This window comes from Choloepus didactylus, chromosome 7 (genome assembly GCF_015220235.1).
Source record: "Choloepus didactylus isolate mChoDid1 chromosome 7, mChoDid1.pri, whole genome shotgun sequence".
Lineage (NCBI taxonomy): Eukaryota > Metazoa > Chordata > Mammalia > Pilosa > Megalonychidae > Choloepus > Choloepus didactylus.
The window spans coordinates 137,591,142-137,614,768 of NC_051313.1; positions in this window are offsets into that span (position 1 = coordinate 137,591,142).

The window sequence follows — 23,627 nt, forward strand, 5'->3', positions numbered from 1 at the left end:
TGGTTTGCCTGGGACACACCACATCCTGGAAACACCCTCAGTTGCTCACCCTACCCCACCTCAGAACAAGTAAATTAGAATCTCTAGGAGTGGGTCTTGGGGATCATTATGTTCAAAACCTCCCCTGGTGATTGTGATATGCCCCCAGGCTGAGAAACATTAGTTTTTAGATTAAATGAAGGCGTGTGCAGTGCAGTGCTTTGGTGCTTTCTGAAAGGCTGCTGACCTCGGGAGTTATTAACTGATGTGCGTGTGTCTTGGGAGGTAAAGTGGGCTTCCCCTAGGTACATGTGAACACGACCACAACTGTGATATCTCAGGCCCCACAGAGGCTGTGTCTGTAGCAACCACAACATGTATGATCACCTGAAGAAGCTTAGCATTTGTGAAATTTGGCACCAACAAGTTTATGCTACCTAAATACGAAGCATTTCAATAATGGTCATAAGTGGGTGTGGCCAGTTATTTGCATCCTATTTTGCAGGCACAGTGGAGGTCTCCATTTTGGATTTTGACAGCCTTCATAAGGAAAAACCTCTTTCCACTTCCAGTCTGATTTTAAAACTCTTAATAAACTCTGATTGAAAAAAAAAAAAAAACACCTAAAAACTCAGGTACAGAAAATTAAAAAAAAAACAAACAACAAAAAGCAGAGGTACAGGGACAGACAAGTGGGTAAAATGAAAGCTGTAGCCCGCCAGATGGCAAGTGACAATCTTTCAGGGGTAATTTCAGGAATGTTCTTTTACAAGTCAATACCTCAGTTTCAGTGGGAGTGAAATAGGAGGCCTCGGGCTGAGCTTCTTTTCCTTGGTGTAAGAAATGTTTCATTACTGGCAAAAACAGAACTTTTGCCCAGTTACCCTTGTGTACTACATGTACACAAGGGTAATAATAGTGCATTGCATTCTGTCGCCTGGAAAAAAGAAAGCTGTCCCACCTCCCTCGCTGAATGGCAGGCAGTGAGGAGAGGGCGCCTGGGTGAAAGACTAGAAGCAGGACTTAGCCTCAGTTCCAGACCCCCAAATCAGCTCCCTCTGAGGAGCCCACACCAGCTAGAAAATATGGCAGCCAAAGAGCAGGCAGTCAGCACCTGGACAGCAGAGAGCAGAAAAGTGGGTTCTGCCCTCCTGGGTTTAAAATGCAAATGGTACAAAGAACAGCTAACCAGCTGGAAGGGAAGAGGGCCAAACACATTGAGGTCTCTGGTGGTTTCTTCCCCTCTGGATAAGAGATATAAGCATTTCTATGGATGAAAGTGAAAAATGGATTTTATTTACTGGCTATCCAACCCCTAAAAGCTTAAATTACAAAAAAAAAAAAAAAAAAATGGCCCCGGGCCTCTTGGTTTGCTTTGGTACCCAGGATACCGATGCTGAGACATGGGGTGACAGTGAGGTGTGAGGAAAATAGCAATGAATTTGGGCATTAAAAGTGGAGATGTGGCTTCCTTAGGAACCACTTGGCCTCTCTGAATCTTAGTTGTTTCATTGAGAGCAAATGGATTTCAACTTGGGATGCCAACTCTGTATTTGTCAATGACATGCAGACTCTTGGAGCCAGAACATCTGGGTTAGATTCACAGGCCGCCCACCGCTTACTGGATGTGCAACCTTGGGCATCTCACAAAACCTCAGTTTTCTGATATGACAGTAGGGATAATAATTCTACCCACCTTATAGGGTTATTGTAAGGATTAAATGAGAGAAAGACTAGAAACTTTTCATAGCAAAGCCTAGCACATTGGCTGTGCACCCTAAGTGTTAACTGTTATTATTAGTGATAATAATTTAGCTTTTTCAGGATATTACAGAGAAGGAGCTAGGTCATGGAAAGTTTTGAAAACTATGGAAGGAATGGTAGAGAATCTTGATGTTAAATTGTGGGAAGCAAGGTTTATCTTAGTGAGGAACTGTGTGAAAACACCACCCCAAGCAAGGACATAAAACACAATGTGTGCAAATCAAACTTGTGGTCTTTTTTGTTCTTTTTACTTATCGATTTCCACTGATCGCCCCCCTTGTGATGCACTAAAAACAGTGCCTGCTTCATAGAAAACTCCCAGCAAAAGTCAGCTGCTGTTGTTGTAGTAGTGGTTGTTATTAATTTTATCCCTAATTTGGAAAAGAGATCTCCTATCTGACAGTAAAGGGTGAATTAGATGTTATGGGTGAAAGTGCTTTGTGCTCTATAAAGCATTCTACAAAGCTAAGGTATCATTATCCCCTTGCCAGTGAAAGCAGTTAATTAGACAAATATTTGTAAAGTGCAAACCCTAGGCTCTGTTTTGTACAATAGGAACTGATCATCGTTACCTTGGCTGAACCTTGATTACAACAGAGACTGTTTTGCATTCTGGTGAAGAATAACTGGCAAGAGCTTCCCTCTAGGCTGAGGGATTTTAACCTGCCTCGGATTTGTGTTGTTTATTGAGTTCTCAACAATTAACCATTGTAATGCACTGAATCGGGTAGTTGATGTGGCCCTCTTGACAGCCTGCTTAAATATTTGGAAGGGAGACTAATGAGGTTTGAGAAATGTGGGTACCTGTTTGTTTCCAGTGAGTGTCATGGTAAAGAGATCCTGGTGCAGGAGTGCAAGCTAGCCAAGAGCAGATAGGTCTCTGTCTCTGGGGACCCAGGGATGGGACAACTCCAGGCTCAGCTTTGCACCCAGCAGACACTTGACACCCTGCCAGATGCTATCTAGGCAGCTCCTTAGCTGAATAATGAGACTTGGTTTATTGGGAGCCTTTAATTACCAGTCTAATGTACAAATACATTTGTCTCTAGAGACATTTGTGCAAGCACAGTCTGTCATCAGGAAAAGCAAGCAGATTCCTCTTCCTGGCAGGGAAGAAGAGGACCCAGCATGATATGTGTCTATGATTGGTGAACTCTACCCTGCTACGGCCCATGACACACTCTCATTCTTGCTCCCATCACCCAAGAACCTGTTTAGCTGACTCCTTGATGAGGTCTGATAGATAACTGTTCCCTTTGATTTGTCTTTATTCCATCTAATGTGATTTAAATGATGACTGTATTTAGATCTTTGTACTAGGTTCTGAGCAGGTTTGCAAAGCAAGGCAAAGATGGGTTCATCACTTTTGAAGAGCATTGAGTCTAAAGTGGAGGGTAAAAGAAATCCCACATCTGTATCTGTTGATACAATAAAAGGCTTTTTTGCAAAGGATAATGAGAAGGGGCAGAAATAATCATAACAGTTAACATTTATCAGCTACTACTTGTCAAACACTATGCTGTGCCTTCTTCCTGTAACTTGTCTATTAATCTTCACAAAACCTCATAAGGTGGGAGTTATTTATCATCATCTCCATTTAGCAGTAATTTTCTCCACATTGCTTAGTGAGTGATAGAGCTGGGATCAACCCTTCCACAAAGGCTTATGCCCTATGCTATACTATTTTAGTATCTTGATGTTCATTCATTACTTCATCCAATAAACTTTTGAATGGAAGTTTGAATGTGCCAAGGCATTAGGGATAAAGCATTAGAAAAATGTTACCCACACACTACTGCCCTCATGGCATCTATTTCCTTATCTTCCCCTCACTCCTGAATCCTTCTCATCATTCTAATCAAAACTGCCATTACCAAGGTGACCAAAGACCAGGTTCCACAGACATTTTCATTCCTCAGCTTTCCTGACCTCTTGGCAGCATGTGTCATGTTGATCCATTCTTGCAGAGACCACTTTCCACCTTTGACTTCTGTGACACCACCCTCTCCTGGTTTCCATCCTATGTTTCAGGCCATCTTCCTCAGTGGCCAGCTTGCATTTCTACCTTCTCTTCAAAATTGATTCTGTCCTAGGCTCTTTTCTCTTCTCATCCTTCAAATTCTTTCTTGGCAAAATCTCTCTGGATGATCTCATCCATTAGAATCCATATGCCAACAACTCACAAATTGCCAGTCCAGTAGTCTCTCCTAAATTCCAGACCCATATTTCTGAATGTCATCCACATGTTTACATCTGGGTGTCTTGTAGGTACTACAAACTCACTGATTCTATATCTGTTAAAGTTCAGTTACTGACGGCATGAGTCATTCTAGATATTTTAAGAAGGGGGAGCCTCTATGGGAAATTGCATGCTTAAAAGTTGTTTGAAGGACTGGAGGAGAAGGCTTTAGACTAGGTCTCTGGGAATGATACCCAGAATAACATTGCAGAATTAATCCTCTAAAGAACTGCTGTCTTTGCTACAAGCAGGAAGCCGAAGAATTTGAAGTCTGCTGTCTGAAATATGATGAACGATGGCCAGAATCATTGGATCCAGAGTTACTGTATACCTGCTAGATTTGCATCAGTAAAAGAGATGCTTTGGGTATTGCTGCCTCTTTGACCACTTAACTCTGTTCTGAATTCAGGACTCGTCTGTACGCATGGTTGATGGACTAAATTATATTTGAAACCTTAATTGTAAGGGCATCTTAAAAATGTAGTTTTTGGCTTTTCATACTCTTTAGCACAGGATGGGACACTAGAAGAAGCATACAATATAGGCCGGGTGAGCCAATTTACTATCTCCCTCACAGCATCTACAGGAGCTCAACATTTCCCCAGCAGACGTCTTCTCTCTTAATGTCCACACCCCACCACACCCCATTCCATGGTGGATTGAATTGTGCACCCCAGTTTGTACATGTTCTTGGTCAGCATTCTGGTGGGTGTGGACCCATTGTAAATAAGAGCTCTTTGAGATGTTATATCAGTTAAGGTGTGGCCCCACTGAATCATATTGGGCTTTAATCCAGACTACTGGAGTCCTTTATAGGCAGAGTAAAACTCAGATGGAGAAAAAGGCTAGGAGAGGCCACCATATGCATTGCCATGTGACAGAAAAGCCAAGGACCAAGGATTGCAGGCAGACAGCCAGCCCACTCCAGATTGCCACAGTCTTCAGGAAGAAAACAACACTGCCGATGTCTCAATTTTGGACTTCTCTTAGCCTCAAACCATGAGCCAATAAATTCTCATTGTTTAAGCCAAGCCTTTGCATCATATTTGCTTTAGCAGCCAGAAAACTAAAGTGCCCCTCCACAGTTGGTCAAGTCTGAAACTTGGAGAAATGTTCTTCCCTTGTTCTCCACTGATCTATATCCAGTGATTGCATCACTTCTCTCTCCCACTGCCACTATCAACACTCACCTGATCAACTGTAACCACCTCCTAACCGGCTTGTCTGCATCCATTTTTTGCCCTGTTCTGATGCATTCTCCACCACATAGCCAGAGCAATCTTAGTAAAACATAAGTATGAACATGATGACACTTCTGTTTAAAAACCTCAATGGCTCTAACTTGTGTTCTCCACTCTACCTGGTAATTGCTTCAAAGACAGATACTGGTCTTATTGGTAGTCATATGTGTCCCCCAAACCTAGCATAGGGTAACTACTATTGTTGTCATTGTTATCATGGCAAAAAGGTTTGCTCTTATTCCAGTCAAACAACCTCATCATCACCTGCCAATCAGCAAGGTTTCTTTCTGTCGCGTTGTAAGCAGAAACTTAGCAAGACAAGCCCAGCATTTAACAGTATGAGTCAGACTGGATCCTTGCTGTTTGAAGTTAATTCCTCAATATGAAGTTGCCTGTTAGAGATGCATATATTGTGCTGGAAAATTTTTGGGAAATGTGGAGTATCAAATTTTTCTTCTTGCCATTCTGTCTTATTCTTTCTAACACACTCTCTCCTTCATCTCTCTATTCTTAATCTCTTTCCCTTCTATTTTCACTCCATGCTGCCTCTTTTTTTAGCCTCTTCAAAATATTCCATAGGAAACCAACACACCACCCTATTTAAAACCTCATCCCTCGAACCCTCTCTGGCCCTCTTGTTCCTCCTTAAACTATTTCATTTTTCTCCATAGCCCTTATCAGCATCTGCTGTTATTTTTCATTTTATGCATTTGTTTATTGTTTCTGTTCCTGCACTAAAATATAAGCTATGAATGAGGGACTTGTTGTCCACTCTTATATTCACTTCTTTTCCACTATCTACTTCCTTGCATGCTTAATGAAAATCTACAGCACCTTCCTGTCAGCCTTGATCCCCTAGAAACCTAGATCCCCTAGAATTCCTTGTCAAGACTTGGACTTTATGAGTAAGGATTTACTTCGTTCTTCCTGAATAGAATGCTCTCCTCCCAGAAGCTGTTATCCTCCAGAACCTTTGCCCCATCCCCCAAGATCTCACTTAGAGCCAGGATTCTCCCAGCCCCAACAGCTCAGAGTATGGGTATGGCAGTTCCTCTTTGCCAGTGCATTTTGGAAAGTCTTTTAAGAAAGCACAAAGCATATTCTCGGAATCAGATTCAGAATGTCCGCAGAGGAATAAACAGGCTGTGAACAAGCTTCCCAGTAAAACAGCAACTTTATTTAGAGCATTATTACTCTCATGTACAATCAAAACACTACCACACCAGTATCATTTCAGGCAGGGCAAAGATGTTTGGACCTCGGGATGCCTGGGAAATCCTGTTCATCAGTTCCCTGGATGGAAACATGGCGTCTTACTTCCTAAGGTTGTCTGTTGGGCTCTAGGTTGGGTTTTGCTCCAGGAAGGGATGAGAGTAAGCACAGAGGTTATAGAATGCCAAAGAATCTTGAAGCTTCTTCTGACTGTCTTTACACATATTATCCATCTGCAGGGTGGCTAGCCACTCTTGGCTAAAAGGAATGCTTCCTACTTCTAGAAGGGACTTCTTGGCCCTCATTGCTCAATCCCTCTGTGTTTTTGTAGTAGGGCCCCTTGCGGCTGTGAGCACAGTTGTATATGCATTTATTTGTGTATGTCCTATACTTTGTGTTTAATGGTGTACTTTGGGTTTCATGGTCTTTTGTCAATCTGAGGCACACCTATTAACTTGCTGAGGTAATTTATTCATCCACTTACTCATAAGTTCATCCATTCATTGAATAAACATTTAGTGAGTAACTACTATGTGCCTTGCTATGTGAGTACCTTGATAAATAGCGCATGGTCCTAGCCTATAAGGGACTGAATTTAATGAGAGATACAGACCCAAATCAAACAATTATATTACAGTGAGAAAGTGACTCCACAGGAATAACTATGGGGTTCTAAGTCAGAACATATGGGAAGGATGCTTGATCTAGTGTTTCTAGGGTTGTGGATATAAGGGAAGGCTTCACAGAAGAATGGTCTTCTAGCCTGGGAGTTAAAGCATTTGAGTAGAGAGGCACCATGCTCAGAAATGTAGGGCCAGCTTTGGAGTTGGATGGGCTTGGGTTTGAAACCCAGCTCTACCTCTTACCTTCTGAGTGACTTTGGGCCCTTATTCACAACTATAAATTGAGGCACTCACAGAACTGTTAAAAGCAAATGAGACAACCCTCTGTTTATCTTTCCAAAAGCACTGGGTTTGCATATAAGACCTTATAGTTACCCACAAGCCCTTCCCCCACTTAACTCTGATCTCCAAGCCTGCTACTGTCCCCCTCGCTAGTTCCTCTCTAGCCAATCCAACCCCTTTGCTATCCCTCAAACACACCAGTCAGGCTTTTCCTCACTGGCTCTCATCTTGGTAAGTTTGCCACTGACAGCTGCATGGGATACCCCTCACCTCTCTCAAATGCTATCTTCTCACTGGGTTCTTCTCTAACCACTGCGTAGGCAGAGTAATGTTCCTCCAAAGATGTCCTTGTCCCAATTCCCAAAACCTGTGCATATGTTGCTTACATTGCAAAAGGGACTTTGCAGATGTGATTAAGTTAAGGGTATTGAGATTGTGAGGTAGTCCTGGATTATCTGGATAGGCCTAATATAATCCCAAGGGCCCTTCGAGGAGGGAAGCAGGAGGGTCATAGTCAGAGAAGATGTGGTGATAGAAATGCAGTGAGAGAGATTTGAAGATGCTCTGCCACAGCCTTTAAGATGGAAGAAGGGGCCATGAGCCAAGGAATGCAGGAGACCTCTAGAAGCTGGTAAAAAACACAGCTCTGCCAATATCTTGATTTTAGAATTTCTGACCTTGGGAACTATAAGATAAGAAATTTGTGTTAAGGCATCAGGCTTGTGGTAATGTGTTACAGCAGATAGGAAACCAACACACCATCCTATTTAAAACCTCATCCCTCGTACCCTCCCTGGCCATCTCAGTCTTCCTTAAACTATTTCATTTTTCTCCATAGCCCTTATCAGCATCTGCTATTATTTACATTTTATGCATTTGTTTATTGTCTCTGTTCCTGCACTAAAATATAAGCTGTGAACGAGTGACTTTTTGTCCACTCTTATATCCGCAGCACCTTCAATAGTGCCTGGTACATGGAAGCCAGTCAGTAAGTGCAATGAATGAGTGAATGAATGAGTGAAATAATAAAGGCCCCTCCCTTCTCTCCGGGCCCTTTTGAGACATTACTCTTTGTCTGATGCTGTGCTATTAAGTTTAATTAGCATAGCATTAAATCAATGATTTGTATACGAAGCTGGCAAAACCTCCTGTGCCATGCTGCCAGTTCTAAACTTCCACGATGACTGTTAATGTGGATGGCAGGAGCATTGCAGCGAGTTCTTTCAGACCTCCTCCTGGAAATCCCCAGATTTTACGCTTTTTTCTTCACCTTCCTGAGGCCCTGGGTTGTCACCTCAGCATTGTATCGGGCCAGATGTTTCAATGGTGCTGAATTTTACCTGAGCTCCTCTAGAGACAGAATTTCTATCTATATCTGCTGGCAACTCCTTTTTCTCCATTTCTCTCTATTCTTTTTCCAGAGAATAATAGCTAACATCTCTTGAGGACTTACTATGTGTCTTGGTGTTTAAGCTGTTCTAGGTGCTTTACTTGAGGTAATTTATTGAATCCCCATATCGTATTTTACATGTGAGAAAAGAGCTTAGGAGTGATGGACTAATTCACCCACAGGTGGGAAGGGTCAGAGCTTGGCTCTAAACCAGGCCGGCTTGAGCCAGAGCTCTCACTCTGGACTTTCACTCTGTGTATTTTCCCTCAGGCCAGGCTCTTGGGAAAGCATGTCCTGTTTGTGAAGGAGGCTTTCACTTTCAAGCCAGCCTATACTCTCATTTCCCATGCCTTCTCTTCCAGTCTTTAGAGGATTGATAAATAACACCCCTCTTTTCAGTATCCCAATTCGTAACCAACTGAATGGTTAATACATAGGATCAGATAGATGAAGATCAAAATGTGAGCCTTATCCTGATGAAATTCAGGTTGGAGGATGTGGCTGTAGTAAGTGAGCCCAAGGGCCTGCCTTCTGTCACACCACTCCCTGCCCCGACTCTCTCCAGTCTAGACTTTGGGACATCCCACCTAAGAGAAAATTCTGCTCTGCAGAGCAGACGCGTTTACCTGGGATTGCTGCCTCATCTGGGACTGGGGCAGAGAGAAAAGAAGAAAGAACAAAGCCCGGGGTTGCAGTCTTTGAATGGTACTATATGGTTGTATTAGTTTCTTGGGGCACCCATTAACTAGGTGGCCTAAAACACAATTATGGAGGCCAGAAGTAAAAAACCAAGGTGTTGGCAGGGCCGCACTGCCTGTAGAGGCTCAAGGGGTGAATCCTTCCTTGCCTCCTCCAGCTTCTTGGGGCTGTTGGGTCCTGGACTTGTGTCTGCGCTACCCCAGCCTCTGCCCTCAGGGTCACATTGCCTCCTCCTTGTCTGTGTCTTCTCTGTGTGTCTTTTTCAAATCTTCCTCTGGCTCTATCTTATAAGAACATTTGTGATGGCATTTTAGGGTCCACCGGGATAATCCAGGGAGATATCCTCATCTCAAAATCCTTAACTTGATCACAACTATAAAGATCCTTTTTCCAGATAAAGCAACATTGACAGATTCCAGGGGTTAGGACTGTGTATCTTTGGGTGGCCCTTACTCAACCTACTGCACCAGTCGAGAACATGGACCAGTGGCTGACCCCACAATCAGCTCATTCCTTCTCTAGCGGGAGGAAGCACTTAGGAGCAGGGCAAGAGGCCAGAGCTGTTCCTCTAATAATCTAGTGGGAGGCTTATATATTGCATAATGAGTAGGTGTTTTTTCCTGGAATAGGGACTGAAATAATCTAGTGGTGGTCCCTGGAAACTCAAAGAGCAGTCAGTGAGAGCTCTTCTCAACCTCTCCCACGAAACCGTTGGTGCTCCAAGAGTTTTCTATTTACATGTTACATTTGTAAATCTCCTGGGCCCAATGCCTGGCCATGGTAGGTGCTTACTAAAGAAGAGGTCCCCTCCTCTCCCTGAAAACCCACTCCTACCAAATCTGCTGTGAACCAGATCTACTTTCTCCATCATATTCCACAACCACCCCACCCCCTCTTCAGCACACCAGATAATAAAATTGGAGGTGAGGAGACCAAGAATATCACGACATATGAATGTCTTGTCACACAGGACTACAAACTGCTGAGTCAGCAGAGAAATGTTTTTGAGCCTGGTACCTGGCATTGTGCCACTGATGTAAGTCAAACAGACACGGTCCCTAGCCTGTGGCAGCCAAAAGTCTCAGGCAGGCAGTATTGATCTGCATAAGGCAACGTAAGTGCAGGGCAGCAGCTGTCATGCATTAGCCAAAGGCGGCAACATCCAAGGCACAGATTAAATAGATATTGTCATTAAGTAGGTTTCTGGGAGGCTTATATATTGCATAATGAGTAGGTGTTTTTTCCTGGAATAGGGACTGAGATCAATTATAATTTCTTCCCCAACACCTCAGTATACTTTCTCTCACATCTTCCAGAGTAGTCTATGCAAAAGTGGTGGGAATTCTCTAGGTCTTGGAGAAATTAAAAAAAACAACAACATATTTTTGAGCATCTGCTATAAGTAGGCTGGATAACACCAAGCAACACAGTGCTCAGCACCCAATGAGAGGTCCTGGCACTTAAGTCTATGTCATCTGGTTCATTGGCCCATCCTCTGGCTGTGGGGCCAGCTCCAAAGACAATAAATTACAGGCATCCCAGTCTGAGATGTAAATCTCAGAGCTTTATATTATCTCTATTCATGAATTGGGTATTATTAGCACCACCTTAAAGCTGAGTCTCTGAGACTCAGAGTGATCATCACTAACTACTGACATTTCTTGAGTACTATGCACTAAACAATTTAGATGCAATGCAGCACTTAAGGGCATAGACTCAGGAGCCAGACTGCCTTGTTCAAATCCCAGCTGTGTCCCCTGTCAGCAGTATGATTGTGGTTTCAGCTGCATCCTTGATAAAATGGGGATAATCATACTACCTAGGTTGTAAAGTGATTCTGAAGATTAAAGGAATGAATACAAGTAAAACTCTTAGAACAGTGCCTATCTCATAGGGAACACTCAATGGAGGCCAGTGAACTCATGAAGCAGGTATTTTACAAAAGGCCCAGCAGAGGCTACAGGAGGTTTATTAATTCCCAAGTTCACAGAAGTGAGGAAGAGCTAGGCTCCAAGCCCAGGCAGTCTGGCTTTAAGGACCAGGCATTGAAGCACTACACTAACTGCCTCTCTATCCGCTTATAAGTGGGGGAGCCAGGATTCACACCCAAATTCCACGGCAACATACAGAAATGGCTTGGTCAGTGTTCTACTGATTTTTGGTGACAGAGCAAGAATTGGAACCCACATCAGCTCTAAGCTTCACTCCCCCAAAATCCCTTCTCTCCAGTCCCCTTATCTTTACCTGTTGTGGCTCCAGTTTGCAGCTGACGTCTTCCCTATAATGGAACCTTCCTAGCATGGGGAACCATTGAAGCTCCATGTTCTAACCCTTGTCACTAGAGCTTGGACCAGAGTTCTTGTGGACCTAATCTTAATTTTCTACAACTCAGCTTTGATGTTTTAAAATTAATTATCTTCTTGAGCAATATCATATGCAAAACATGGTACTAAATATTTTTTAATGTAAAGATAGGTGAAACAGGTATTTGCTCTCAAAGGAGTTTCTTAGCAAGTGGAGGAGCTAGGCAGGTATTCAGGTAACACAGAGGCATGATCAAGGTTGGAACGAGCATGGGAAGGGGCTGACTGTGGAATGAGCCAACCTCTACATTACCTCTTTTCTATCGGTGGAGGTCAGGGGGGCACAGAGCCTCCCCAGGTCTGGGGAGTGGAAGACTGGCCACTTTTCAATCTATCTGTGTGAATTGAGGAGCAACAGTATTCTAGGATCACTGAAGACCTCCCTCAGAGACTTCCGAATGGCCTCAAGGACACCAGGGTCACAAAACACCACCATTTAGCAAATGACAGAGGCTGCTTCAGGGAGGGAGAAAGGCTGGGTCCAATGCCAAGCCACAGATAGAGAACATTTTCTCTGAATTAGAGAAAGGGGAAAATGCCCTTTTCTGTTTAGAAACAGCAGATTAACCCAATATTCCAGTGTTTCCTAATCATTTTTAGGTCATAGACCCTGTTAGACCAAAGCTGTGGACCTATGTCTCAGAAAAATGAATGCGTGCCCCTACAAAGCCTTTCATTGCTTCAGGGGTTTCTAAGATCCTTTGGAAGCAGTGGGTCCATAAATCCTAGGTTAAAAATCCCTACTTGTAGCAATTTTGAAATATGGCTGCAAGTTCTTTGACACTTCTCCCATCCAGAGATGAGTTCTATGTTCTATCCTCTTGAATCTAGGCAAGCTTGTGACTGATTCTATCAACAGAGTGTGGCTTCCAAAGCTAGTTTATAGAAAGCCAGGCAGCTTCTACCTGGTTTACTGGGAATGCTCTTTCTCAGAACCCAGGAGAAGTTCTTGCTGTGAGAAGCCCAAACCCCATGGAGCGGCCAGGTGTAAGCACTGTGGTGGACAGCCCTAACTTTGGAGTCATCTCTGTCCAGATTCCAGAATCTCAACAGTGGACCTTCCAGCCCAGCTTGTGAAGCCTCTGGTGGTTTGACTCACCTGTTGTTGTTCAAGTCTTCCCAACTGAGACCACAGACATGAAGGGGAGAGGTTTGCCATCTCTCCCTGCCCTGATTGAATTTGTGAGCCACAGAATCTGTGAGCATAACAAAATGGTCGTTGTTTTAGGTCAAGAATCCTAGGGTGCTTTGTTATGCAGCAATAGCTAACTGGAACATTGTTTGCAACTCTCTTGACCTCTGACCAATCTAAATTATGTCCTCTTTCTTCTTTGTCTGCAAAGTGAGTTCACCTGGTGAACTAATTTGAGCTAAAGTGTCCACAGTAATGGAATCATAGCACCTGAGGATTAGAAGGACGTTGGTACTCACATTTAGGTAAAAATAAATTACCCACAGTCCCAACCTCATACAAATCAAACAGCTTTCATTTTCCCTTTCAATCCTTTTGTGTACATAATCTACACAGTTTATTCAAGATTCATTCAACATGGTTGTAATCAGAGTAGACATAATTTTGGAGTCTGCTTTTTCAACTTGCAATTTATCATAGCATTTTCCATGTTGCTACATAGTCTTTATGCTATTTTAATTGGCTCTAAAGAATTTCATAAGTGATTGTACTATAATTTACTCATTCATTATCCTTTTGACCAACATAAAAACTTTGATGTGAAATCTTCTTTAATTAAAACCTTCAAACTGTTGTTCTAAATCACGGGTCAGCAAACTATGGCCTGTGAGTCAAATCTGCCCCCCCTCCCCCCGGCCAGTTTTTCTACTGCCTGCAAGCTAATAAGAGTGTTTAAAAGTTTTGAAAACTTAAAAAAAAAAAAAAAAAAGAATATATCATGACACTTTAAATTATATGAAATTCAAAATTCTTTGTCCATGATAAAGTGTTATTGGAACACTGCCATGCTCACTCGTTTCTATGTTGTCTATGGTACCCTCCAAGGGCAGGGCTGAGAGTTGAGCTGCACAATCAAGCCACTGGCCCCTCAGCATCGTGCCCCTGTTCACTTTGTTCACCTCACCAGGAATCTCTTTAGTTCTCTCTTGCTAATTGAGCAAGCATGTGTAAACCCCTCTCTTGTCAGACACTGTGGGGGATATAAAGTGAAATAAGACCAAATCCTTGCTTTCCAGGACTCTACAGTCTCACAAGAGAGTCAAGGCAGAGACACACATAAGAATGTTACAAGTTTGAAAATCCTCTGCTGCCTTAGACCGGCACTGATGGGGTGCTTTGGGGTCCAGATGTGGGATAGTTCCTGGCAGGTGGGAATGTGGCATTTGAGCTTCAGAGAAGCAAGGGGAAGGGCAGGCCCAGTAAGAAAAAACAACCAGAGCATGAACAAAGACATGGAGGAGCGGGTGCTATTCAGTGCACCTGCACAACAATTTGGCTGGAGTAGAGGCAATTTAGTAAGAAGGCAGGATGGGGAGGAGGAGGAGGGAGATAGATGGATGGGAGGAGGGAAGAGAGGGGCAAGAGGCATTTAGGGTCAACTAAGACAACTGTGGTGGTGGGATAAATATCCAACACAGAAGAAAACTGCTGTGAACCTCTAAGTATCTATAAGAATCATCAGTGTTTGTATTTTCCTTTGGCTAAATGCAGATAAGACAAATAAAATTTTTAAGTACTTCTGCCAAACAAAAGAATCCATATTCTATGATACTTCCCAGGTTATAAAACAGAGCAGCACTTCCTTGCAAGTATTTGAGAAGAACTGCTACATTCTATAGGAAATGAGATTAAATTTAAGAGGGCCGGATGTTTCCAAGAGAGCTACTTACGTACATCATACCAAGAACGCTTTTGGGGTTACTAAGTGTCGACCAGGATGCTTACAAATACACATTTTCCCACAAGGGTCTACACTATTCTTGTGAGTATTTTCATCCTTCTTTTCTAGCTAGTTAGTTGTTCCAAATGACCTTACTTTTTAGAATTCCATGTTCTTTCTGCATGAACATTGCCACCCACCACTCTTTATAAAGTGTTCCTTTTACTAATTAGAAGGACTTGCAATATTAAGGCTACAGAGAGGATTCCGTTTACTGAGCCTGAAATGGAAATTCTGGGCTTAAAGAAATCTAACACTTAATAAATGTATGTAGGAAATAATAGGTTTTTTTTCAAGATGAGAATATGGAACTTCTATAAATCCTAACCATTCTTCAAAGCTCAGCTCATGAACCAACTTCCCTAGAGCAGTGCTTTCCAACTTTAAAATGTATACGATGGACTGGAAACCTTGTTAAAACCTAGATCCTGATCCAGTTGGTCTGGAGTGGGTCTGAGGTCTGCATTTCTAGTAATCTCCAGGCATGCTGATGTGCTGGTCTGTGGCCCACACTTTGAGCAGGGCCCCAGACCATTCAGGCCCCACGCATCGTTCTCTCCTGAATTCCGCCGGCCCCCACCCTCTGTTCTCTTCAGCGTTTCAGGTTTGTATTGTTTCCTGTTTCATGAAAGTTAGTCTTACTTCCCAACCAGATTGTGAGCTCCTGAAGGGAAAGGCTTTTACCTGATACGTCTCCGTGCTCTCAGCATGTAACTCAGTGCTAAGCACAGAGTAGGCACTCGGAGAGTGTTTTGAAAGCCAGTGAACAATTAATTTGAGACAGTCCAGATCAATCTCCAGTAAGACAGCCAGAACCTCAGGCAAAAATACCACTTTGTGGTATCATCACCACTGCCTACAGATGCTGTACAGGTGCGTGAGAAGTGGTAATGGCTTTGATATATGCAGCAGATACAAATTTGCAAACCTCATGTTTGAGCAAGAAATGGAACCATTTTTAATTCCTTTAACTGAACTTAGTCACTTGCTGCTGTTGCCACCATTTTGGGATTTCCCCTCCCGCTCTGCTCCCACTGTCTCCCTTCCCCACTGGCATTCATTGCCGTTGTGGCTATTCCCATTGGTCTTCAGTTGTCAGTCCCACACTCTGCATCCTACTCGTGGCCCCCTTCTGCCCAGGGCACTTTGAAAGCCATTCCATGCCCCTTGTGTACGGGCACGTTCCAAAAGCCAGACTCAAGTCTGAACAGGGAAGGGCCGCAGTTTACTATATCAGAATGCCCTTAGCCTGCCACATATTAAATGGAAAAGGCATCCTTCCTGCTTTTTAGGAGCATTCCCTCAAGAGAAACACCGAGACTTCTTCAAATAAAGAAATTTTGTGGAGTAAATGTGAGTTTGGACAAGGGAACATATTGGAAAGTTGATGTGCTGTTCAAAGTTGATGTGCTGTTCAAAGGTAGATTTACCCATAATACGAACCATATAATCATGAAGCTTAAACTTCAGGGATCCTCACACAGGCCTCTTCCAAGGCCCTCCTCCTAATTTTGTATTCTTTTTCTTGGAAAGGGTCCCTCAAGTTGTTTAGGCTTCAGGTCCCACAAAGCCTAGATCTCCCCCTTGTGTGTTATCAAAGGACTAACTGAATGTGATGGTTTGTGGTGAAGATATTGGTGAGAAATGAACCAGGGTGAAGAGAAAGAGGACAAACCTCAATGCAACATGGCAAGGGGGGCGTGGGGGTGTGGGGACAGAATATACGTTATGAGGCACAGGTCTAAAACCACACACTTCACTTTTAAAGGAGCTATAATACTGCAGAGTTCTGAGACCATTATATCTAATCTCAACCACTGCCTCGCACTGGCTGCCAGCAGGTCTCCCAACTCCTTCCACACCCCTCTCCTCCCGGGTCCCAGACCTGGTCGGTGTCTCTGAAGCGGCATGCTAATCTGCCTCTTCCCTTCTCAGAAACCTGTTAGCATGAACTGCTGCCTGCCAACTCAAATCCAAGTTTGTCTTGCTTCCCAAGAAATTGCATGCTCTGGCCCTGACTGACTTTTCCAAGCAACTGGATTGCTTCATAGTCCCTGAGACATACCCTCCTCTTGCTTCAAAGTCCTCCAGACCCTTTTATGTCTAGCTTACATTTGCTTCTCTAATGAACCCTTCCTTGACCCATCAAAACAAGTGTGATCTGGCCCTTTGCTCCCTTTCCTGGTGAGGTTTGTGCTCACAACCCTCCCTCCCCCGAATGGATGAAGCTTTAATGGCAGAAGCTGTGCCATTCCTCTTGTGCTTAGCCCACTGCTCCTGTTTGCCAGTGTCTGAGCACAATAGGCACCGGTGATGGGTGTTTTTATATGTCATCTTCGCTAGGCTGTACTACCGTTATTCAATCAAACCTTAATCAGGGTGTTACTGGGAAGGTGTTTTGTAAATATGGTTAATTAACATCAACCATCAGTTGACTTCAAGTAAAGGATATTATCTTTGATAACCTTGGTAGGCCTCTTCTAATCAGTTGAAAGACCTTACTTGCAAAACTGAAGTTTTCCTGAGGAAGAAGAAAGTCTGACCCAAGATTGGAGCATTAGCTCCTGCCCGAGAGTTTCCAGCCTGCAGCCTGCCCTTCAGATTTGGGACTTGCCAGCCACCACAATCATGTAAGCCAATTGCTTGATGTAAATCTCTTTCTCTCTTCTCTTTCTGTATATATCTACGTGTGTGTGTGTATTTCTCTGAGAAATCTAATACTGCTTCTCATACGTATTTGTAGGATTGATAAAGCTGTAGTGAACAAGGAAACTCTTGTCCACTGAGGAATGTCACAGGCTGTGAGGGACTGGTTAAGAAGGCCACTGGCACAGTATACAGTACATAAAGAAACAAGCATGATTCAGTGAGTGAGTGTCTAGTTACAAGGAAGGGAAATCCACTCAAACAAGGCAGAGTAAAGGGGGCTTGTTGGAAGGATACCTAGACCCTCCCAGAATCTAAGGGCAGTAAGTAGAGCAGGGCCTCACAGGAATCAGACATCACCAGACAGCTTCTCTTACCTCTTGCCTTCTGGAGTTACACAGTCACTGTGTCTCTCTGCATAGCCCTTCTACTCTGTCCACTCACAGACTAGCATGGCCTGAGAACTCTGTGGTATTACAGCTCCTTTGATCTCCATTGTCTAACTGAATTGATTTCTCTCAGCTCCCCAATTCCAAGTTCCCAGGATGGAGATCTGATTTCAAGGAGCCCATCATCTGCTCCTGGTCCATAGGCCTCAGCCAGGGAGAGAAGGGTCGTGGTTCCCCAACATGACCACCTTGGCCTTCCACTTTAGTAGGCCAATGTCACAAAAAAAGGGGCTTCCAAAACATATTTACCACAGAGTGATGCTACCACTAATGAGAGCGTAATCTAACTAATCTACCTATTCTAAAGTTCCTTTTGAAGAAAAGGGGGAAAATATTGCCCCATAAGATTTGAGTGAAGACTGAATAAGGGGATGAATGTGCAGCATAAATGATAACTATTAAGATTATTATTTTTCTCCCAAGCGTGGAGGCAGAGCACCAATTTCTTTGTGTTCCAGAACATTCTTACGTTGTATCCAGTGGCTTTGCTCTCTCTGCCTGCCCTCTCCTCTGTCTTGGGTTAGTCATGGTCACTGCTTGTTCATACCTGTCATGGAATAAGTAGAGTGTTTTAAACATCAATTTTATTAGCCAGTTATGTTAATAGTGTGTGAAATAACATGTGAAGAGCCCGTTAAACATTGTGAAAGAATTTCTTTTCTTCAAAATGAGGGAATATTAAGAGAGGCAACATTACTCATTGCTGAGGGAAAAAGAGGCTGACTTTCGTCTTCAGGTGCCCTTCTAGGAGACACAATTTTTTAACTTGGAACCTGGCATTTCAACAGATTGGGGAACAACTGACCCTCCTAGGCACAGAATCAAAGATTAGTATGTTACATTTGAGATGAATTTTGATCCAAATTGTAAATTTTTTTATTTCATCAAATTCTATTCTGTCAGTCCCAGGTATAACCTACATAGAAAAGGCTGAAAGGTAATTCCATAAACAACTTCCACCCAGATCCTCAACCCACCTGAGCCTGATATCAGCCCTGCCTAAGTTCATAGGAACCTCAGAAAACAATGACTTCTAATCACCTATACATGAATGTATGATGGCCATATATTTACTTCTTCAGAACTATTTAATGTCATAGATTATAGATTCCTTAGAATACATCCACACTTGGCTTCTAAGACATGACATGCTCCTGGATTTCCTTCTACCTCACGGGCCTTTACTTCTCATGAGCCTTTGCTGGTTGCTCTCATCTCCATGACCGTTGACATTGGAGAACCCCAGGACTTGTCCTTGGACCTCTCTTCTTCTCTGTCTGCACATTTCCCTTAGTTCTTGCACCAGTCTCATGGTTGTATATACCATATATAAACTGACAACTTCTAGATTTATGTCTCTCCCCTAGGCTCCAGGTTCATATGTCTCATGTACTGAACTGCATAATTAAAAGTCTGGCAGGCATCTGAAAGGTAACTTATCCAGAATCAAACTTCTGAACTTCCTGTACAATCCTGCTCTATCTACAGTATTCCCCATTGCCATAAATGTAAACTGAATCCTTTCAGTTGCTTAGGCCAAGAACTCTTGGACTTGCCCTTGACTCATCTCTTTTTTTCACACTCAACTCCCTGTCCAACAGCACATCCTGTCAGCTCTAGTTTCAAAATGTTTCCCAAGGTTTACTCTTTCTTACCATCTCCACTGTTGGCACCTGGTCCAAGACACCATCAGTTTTCATCTTGACTAATCTCTGCTTTTGCTTTTGCATAGTCTTTTCTCTATGCAGTAGCCAGAAGGATCCTTTTAGAACATAATTCAGACCATAAGATTCCACTGAACTCTCCAGTGGTTCCCATCTCACTCAGCAAAACTTAGAATCTTTACAATGACCTCAAGGCCATACAGGATCTGCTCCCTCCCACCCCCATCATTTCTCTGACTTCTTCCCCTCTCCTCCCCTCCTTTCTCCTCATTCTGCCTTCTTCTCCCTGTTGTTTTACCTCTGCCAGTTACACTCTTCCCTCAGGGTTTTTACATTTACTGTTTCATCTATCTGGAAGGCATTTTCCCCAGGGATCCATGTGGCTTGCTTTCTTAACTACTTTAAAGCCTCGATAAAATGTCACCTTCTCTATAAGCCCTTCCCTGCCCATGCTATTTAAGATTACAGGCAAGTCCCCAACCTGCTCCAGTACTTTCTCTCCCCATCCCGGCCATATTTTTTCCCATGGACTTGATCGTCATTTGATGTATTAGATGTTCTTACATATTCTGTTTACCTTCTGTCTCTTAACGCTAGAATGTAACATCCATGAGGGCAGGGCTTTATCTGTTTTGTTCACTGCTATATATCCAGCACTCAAAATCATGCCTGGTATTTAATAATCATATGTTGTAGGAATAAATGAATGTTGTTACTGAAAATTTCTTTAAAAGAATATCTAGTCCACACATCTCAAATTACACCTGAGAAAACTGAAGCAGAGCCAAGAACAACTTGCCTTATATCATATGATTTGTTAATGACAGAGTTAAGACTAGAACCCAGGTTTTCTGACTCCTAGTCCAGTTCTCCATCAAGTAAAACATCATCTGTCTTTAATCTGAATGGATTATGATTTTTGGTCTCAAATTTCTTCTGTAATCATGTTACCTGGCACAGTTCTAAGTATTTGTAGATGGTCAAAAATATTAATTCCAGGGCACTAAACCAGTGGCAAACCCAAACAGTAAGGACACCAATGAAGGGACTTTTCCACTGAACTTTAGAATACACATGACTGATGTATGCTTTGGAGGCTCTAAGATACTTCTAATAGAAGGGATGGTAATATAAATGATATTCCCATTACTCAGTACCCTTCTTTGTAAATTATCTCACTTAATTTTTGTCACACCTGAAAGGAAAATATTATTGTTATTTCCATTTTACAGATGAGTAAATTTAGGCACAGAGAGGCTAAGTAACTTGTCCAACTCCAAACGCCTAATAAGAGGTAGAGCCAGGGTTCAAGCCCATGTTTGCTTTACTCAAATCCCATATTCTGAACACCTGCACTGTATCACTGCCTCCTATTATAGGGACAAAAGTACAAGAACCTTCAAAGGCCACTCTGTGAGGAACTCTTGGTTCCAGTTTCCTAATATGGCCTAGAACTTGTTACTTCATATGTGAGCAGAGCATAGGCAGGGAACTTCCATTGTTCCCTGGAAGGTAGCCATTTGACTAATCCATTTGCCATCTGGTAAATGCTGATGACAAAACAAAAGTTTCTACCACTCAAGCAGTTAGGAACTAGGAAGCCTATATGAAAGAGTGAAATGTGTAAAACTCTTTTCACTATTCACATGGGAGTTGGTGGACATGGGAAAACTGGGGAAGCTACCATTTATTAAGGTGTCAAGGGTATCAGAGGCTGTACTCAGCACTTTACCAATATTATTTCATTTAATCCCAAGAATCTTGGAAGTAACTATCACTACAGCATTCCCTTTCTAAGGATGAAGAAGTGAAAAAGCAGCTTGCCAAGAAAGCCCAGGATTTGATCACAGATGAACCTGATCCCCAAACCAGTGGAAATTCCCTATACTCTGTTGAGTAAGCTCGGACAATCTAGGTTCTAGAGCAGGATTTGCCACTAGCTCAACTTTCTGAACCTCAGTTTCCTAGTGTTACAACGAGAGGTTTGTATTAGAGGATCTCAAAGCTTTGACATTCTCCTGTTCTCATTTTCACCCACCAGGAACAATGACCCTTAAATTGTTGGAAATTGGTGGAAAAATTGTAGTCGTTGACATTCCCTAACAGAGAAGAGAGACATGAAGATGAGTAATTTAGTTTAGTGTGACGTGTAGAGTGTGAAAGCATGTATAAAACACAGAAGGAGGGAATGATTAATACCATGTTGGCAGGTAACACAAATTCCACAAGACCTTTCAGTTTGTAGAACAAGTGAAGTCCACAAACAAGGAAAGGGCCATCTCTGCATATCTGCCAGGTCAGTGGTAGTCATTTTGCCAGTTGTACTGCCTTTTCCTTTCTCACAGCCACCAAGGAGCAGATGTCTGCAGAAATGGGTCACAGGCTTGTAGAGTTCTGAAGGTGAGAAAAAGGAGGAATAAGAACATGTTATATATACTGGTAATTTGGTGACTATATCTCTGCCTTTGCTATTCTCTACAAAGTACCCAGAAGGATCCTTTTAGATCCTTTTAGAACATATTTCAGACCATAAGATTCTACTCAGCTCTCCAGTGGTTCATTGAGATGTCATTGACATCTGTTGAACTTCTTCATAAAGTTCTCCTTTGGCATCTTCACATTTTCCAGACTGTCCATCAGAAGTGTCACCATTCCAAGTGTCTTTTTAGTGTGGCTTTAGTATGGCTTCCTTTTAATATTGTCCATATGTTGTATCTTTGTTTAATGGTAATAAATAATAAAAATGTAGACTTTATATTTTGTACCCCGAAAAAGAACATATTATAAAGTAGCCTTAATGATGCCTGAGTAGATAGATGTGATATAAGGCAGGCACTAGTGAAGGACAGCCAGGGCAAGAAATAGGGGCAGTGAGAGTGTATTGGCAGAAGAGCTTTAATGGGAAACTCTACCCGATCAGGCCTTGGAATGGTTGGGTGTCAGAGTCAGAGATGTTTAGTGAAACAAAGTAGGGGAGATGGAGAAACTGACAAGCAGGGGATGATGTTGGCATAAAGCAAGATAAGGCTGAGGCCATGATCCTGGACTTGTGGCAGAACATTCTTTTTTATAAAGATCCTAGTAGACTGTGCCAAGTTGAGAGTGATATCTTTTAGGATCAATGACTGGCACCTGTTGAACTTTTGGCAATGTCAGTATTGGCAAACAAACCATGTTGTCATACCTTTTGGAATGCTTACAGAATGACAACATATGAATAGCCGTGTCTGTATTGGCAGTTCAGTCAATATTTGTGGAATGGAAGAATGAGAGTGGTACCAGTTCTACTGGCTTACCTATCTAGAGCCCCACTTGTGTACTTTTTTTGAAGTAGTCATTGGTCTTTGGGAATTCTGGTGTCTGCCAGGCTATTGTCCAGTGAGTCTTAAAGAAAAGGCAGAATTTAAGGAAATGATCGTTCTCAGTGAGCCTCTCTTTTCCATGGTCTGGGCAGTAAGTACTTGTTCTGCTTTTATAATGCTTCCGTCATGCAAAATACCAGAAAAGGATTGGCTTTTATAAAGGGGCTTTATTTGGTTACAAATTTACAGTCTGAAGGCCATAAAAATATCCAAATTAAGGTATCAACACAAGTATACCTTCACCGAAGGAAGGTCAGTGGCGTCTGGAAAACCTCTGTTAGCTGGGAAGGCATGTGGCTGGTGTCTGCTGATCCCCGGTTGTGTTCCAGCTCCTCTCTCAGCTCCTGTGCTTTCTTCAAAATGTTGCTGTTGGGGCATTTTATCCTTTCTTAGCTTCTCCGGAGCAAACACTGGGCTAGCATCCCCAAAGTGTCAGCAAAAGTCTGCTTTCAGCAGCCATCTCCAAAATGTCTCTCTGAGCTGCTCGGAGGTCCTTCTGTTTGTGAGCTCTTTTATAGGATTCCAGTGTTTAAATCAAGACCCACCCCCATGGGCGGGATCCATATCTCCATGGAAATTATCCAATCAAACGTTTTACTCACAGTTGGTTGAGTCACATCTCCATGGAAACACTCAATCAAAGGATTCCAACCTAAACGACACTAATACATCTGCCCCCACAAGACTGCATTAAAGAACATGGTGTTTTGGGGGACATAACTGGCAAAGTGCTTGTATAGAATGTTTGCTTATAAAGCTGAGAGAGACAAAAATCTGTTAGTTTTCAAAAACAGATTTGATT